Genomic DNA, 4,424 nt, shown 5'->3' with positions numbered 1-4,424 from the left:
TTTTGGGCTGGGCTTTGGTGAATTAAACTTGAGAGAAAAAAAGGAAAAAATGAAGTGCAAATAATTGGAGAACTGAATTAGTATATCCACTCTCTGAACTACCTTACATGTTTATCTTTTGGGGCCAACGTGAAGGAGTTCAGTGAGAAGCCTTTAAGGTGCTTTCTGCTCCTTACTCAATATCTTATCCAGGTAAAGTCAGAGTCTAGATGTGAATGAAGGTAAAGGGTGATCACAAAGGGCCAAAATGAAGCTTGAGGGACAGAGGAACATGGGGGGAGGCAGTCCATTGCCTGACACATTTGGTTTATTAAAAAGATATCCATTAAATGCCTACTCTAGTAGTGTCAGCCCTGTGCAATGCCTGAGAATGCCATGTGAGCAAAAGTTCCCTGCCCTCTCCCAGGAGAGTCCCCAGTCTGGAAGACAGACTCACAGGCGGATAAAAAATTAAAAGCAGTACTTGTCCTCTGTAGGTGTGGGAGCTTCATGGGATGGTAAAGGCACTGTTCCCAGGCACAGCTGCTTGAGAATCCTTGTCTCTTCCATATGTACTGCTTGTCTGTCTCCTTTTCTCCCAAATGTTGCTTAGGGAGGAGGCACATTTGCCTCTGAGGCAAAGTGGAGAGCAAGCTTTCTTAGAACTATCTTGGCAAAGCATTCCCTCTGGTGACTGAACTCAGTTCCTCTCTGAGGCATTTCTCTTTTGCTTTCCTCTATTACAAGTAGGAAAAGAATGAGAAAGATGAAGGAGGACAGGGACAGTTATGGCACTGAGCCACAAGGAAGGAAGGTCTCCAATGTCAGGTACTAAAGACATTTATGTAGGTCCAGGTAGTACCGATGTTCTTGATATTAATTCACATGAATTATAGGCATTCATCAAAAGTTAACACTAACTGGAACTGTGAGAACACTGATGGGAACATGTAAGTAAGAGCAGCATTAGAGGAAAATGTGTGTGTAGGAACATACTGAGTGACCGAGTCAGATTAATCACAAGAAGGTCATTACAAGAACTTTTATGATATCTGTGCCCCCCTCCCCAACATCATCCCTCATTGTTGTGAATACCTTTGAGAATTTTTATATAATTCTAGTAACTTTGGTATAAGTATTTATTAGACTCCATAAATTATTTGAAATTTTCAAGTCCCAGTTAATTTGGATACTCCACAAAACATGATTACTGTCAGTGTTGGTTAGTCCTCCAGGGAGAAAACTAATATTGGCAATGTTGTTTATCTGTGCATAATGTCAAGGCTGTAATGATAGTGCATTTTATGCGGTGAAGAACAGAGCTCCTTCCTTTGGCTCAGGAAGAGTTCCTGCTAAACTGCACCATTTGGGCTGCTGGACACACGGTCTTTCTGCTCTGCCACTCCATGGACCAGGGTACCTACCTGAGGTTCAGCTTGGATCTCCCACCCCTAGGCACCTAGTGGCCTTCTGTTCAGCTGCAGGTGTAACACAAGATATCACTGAGCTGAGAACACTGACCCCTTTTGTGGATATTACAGGAAGGCTGTCAGACAGTGAGGGTTAATGAATATGAATAGGTGTGCAAATGGATACTGCTGAGAATAACAAGGCAAGGCTGCTTACTTGCTAGATGCTTAGTATAGTCCATCTTAGTACAGTCCAAAAATCAGCTGAGCAATAAAATTTCTTGCTAAAACAAAGCAAGAAATTTCATTGCTCAGCTGATTTTTTAAAAGTTTTTTTTTCTTCAGTAAGTATTTTCTTTTATTACCCAGGTACCTAATAATCCCATTTATTAGTACTTTTCCTCAGGGCCATCTTCACAGATAATTAAATTGCTCATACCAGTGTTGCCATTGTCAATCTAGAGTCTATGGTAATTGGTACCACTAAAAAATCACCCCAGCAGCTTACAGTAATTTATAGTCTTATATTTTCTTTTTTTAAATTTTATTTATTTAACTTTAGAGGGGAAGAGAAGGAGAGAGGGAGGGAAATATCAATGTATAGTTGCCTCTCGTGTGTCCCCTGCTGGGAACTGGCCTGCAACCCAGGCATGTGCCCCAACTGGGAATCGAACCGCGATACTGTGGTTCACAGGCCCGCACTCAATCCACTGAGCTACACCAGCCAGGGCTCTTATATTTCCAATAAGTGGCTTATAAGAAAAAGCATTTGCAAGTGGTGGAAACTTTTGTTTCTTGAGTCTTTTCCCCTTCAATAAAAGACACTACAGATTAGTCTCAAAACCTCAGTGTGATCTTTATTCATTATTGTTATTGTTAACATTAAAAATTCCTTGTCAGCCATGGGGTGACATTGTCCAGCTTCTTTGAATCATAAATAGGACACCAGAGCAAATGGTTTGAAGACACCATGACATGAATAACATAATGGTTAGAAAAATTATATACTCTGCAAAGTATTTCGCCTGATAGTTCCAGTATTCACCTAGCACTATTTGTATATTATTGACTATGCTTCAATAATATATTTAACAATATATACAATGCATAATATATAAAATATCATTGAATATATTTCCTATGCTGTATTTCATATTTCCATGACTATTTTATAACTACCAATCTGTACTTGATCCCATCATATTTTTTTTCCAGTCCTCCAGCACCCTCTACTCTATGAAAACCATAGAGTAGTCTTTCTCTGTATTGATGATTCTGTTTCAATTTTCTATCTTTGTTTATATTGTTCTTTAGATTTCAAATGTAAGTGGTTTCATATGAAATTTTTCTTTCACAAGCTGACTTATTTCACTTAGCTTAATACCCTCTAGGTCCATCTAGGCTGTTACAGATGGTAAGATTGAATTATTTTTTATGGTTGAGTAATACTTCATTATACAAGGCCTAGAAAAGGCCTGTCTGGAAAAACTCCAGCCATTGTTAATATAACGAGAACAGTTTGCATGACATTCCTGTAACCTGGCCGCCAAGGAGAAAGGACGGGAATGAGCATACATGAACAATGATGCATGTACTAGTCAATGAGGGCAGTAGACAAAGTTGAGTGAGCATGTGTACTGTGTGGCCATGGCATTCAAAATGACTGAGTAAGTACAACAATAAATCAGCATCAAAGTTTGCATTAAGCTTAGACATTCTTCCATGGAAACTATGCAGATGATTCAGGAGGCTGCAGTTATGCAGCCACCAGGCAACTGGTGATTGGCAGCTTCATCACGACAGTGCCCATGCTCATGCATCAAATCTTATGCAGAAATTTTGGTGAAACATCAAATCACATAGGTGATTCAGGCTCTCCTACAGCCCAGAGAAGGTGTCCTGTGATGTCTTGCTTTTCCTAAAACTAAAATCACCTTTGAAAGAGAAGACATTTCTGACTATTGAAGAGATTTAGGGAAACAAATGGGGCACCTGATGGTTGAATGGGAGAATTGTGTGAGCTCTCAAGGTGTCTACTTTGAAGGGGACTAAGATATCATTGTCCTATTTACAACGTTTCTTGTATATTGTATCTTCTTCAATAAATGTCTCTATTTTTTATATTAAATGGCTGAATATCTTCTGGACAGATGTCATGTATATGTACCATAGCTTTTTTATCCACTAGTCTATTGATGCTCACTTGGGTTGCTTCCATAGCTTGGCTATTGTAAATAATGCTGCAATGAAAATAGGAGTGCACGTATTCTTTCAAATTAGTGCTTTAGGCTTCTTCAAGTATATACTTGAAAGTGGAATCAGTGGGTCATAAGACAGTTAAATTTTTAAATTTCTGAGGAACCTCCATAATGGTTCCCACAATGGATGCACCAATCAGCATTTCCACCAACAATGCACAAGGGTTTCATTTTCCCCACACCTTCAACAACACTCGACAGCAGTAAATATGTGGATTTATTGATGACAGTGATTCTGACAGGTGTGAGGTGATATCCCATTGTGGTTGTAATTGCATTTCTCTGATGATTAGTGACATTGAGCATCGTTTCATATGTCTATTGGCCTTCTCTATGTCTTCTTTGGAAAAGTATCTATTAAGACCCTTTGCCCACTTTTTAATTGGATGTTTGTGTTCTTGTTGTTGAGTTGTATGAGGTCTTCAAAATTTATGGATGTATCATTGGTCAATATGTTCTTCCATTCAGTGGGTTCTCTGTTTTGTTAATGGTTTCTTTTGTTGTACAAAAACATTTTAGTTTTATGAAGTTTCATTTGCTTATTTTTCTTTTGCTTCTCTTTTTAAAAAATGATATGTCACAAAAATATTACTAAGAGAAATATAAGAGATTTCACTGTATATACTTTTTTCTAAGAGTTTTATGGTTTTGAGTCCTACAATTAAATCTTTAATCTTTTATGAGTTTATTCTTTTTATGGCCTAAGAAGGTAGCATAGTTTCATTTTTTTTGCATACAGCTATACAATTTTTTCCAGAAACCTTTATTAGAATAAACA

This window comes from Sturnira hondurensis, unplaced genomic scaffold (genome assembly GCF_014824575.4).
Source record: "Sturnira hondurensis isolate 20B ecotype Veracruz unplaced genomic scaffold, ASM1482457v3 Scaffold0023456, whole genome shotgun sequence".
In the NCBI taxonomy this organism is placed as follows: domain Eukaryota; kingdom Metazoa; phylum Chordata; class Mammalia; order Chiroptera; family Phyllostomidae; genus Sturnira; species Sturnira hondurensis.
The sequence above is the reverse complement of the archived record's forward strand: the minus strand, read 5'-3'. Positions refer to the sequence as shown.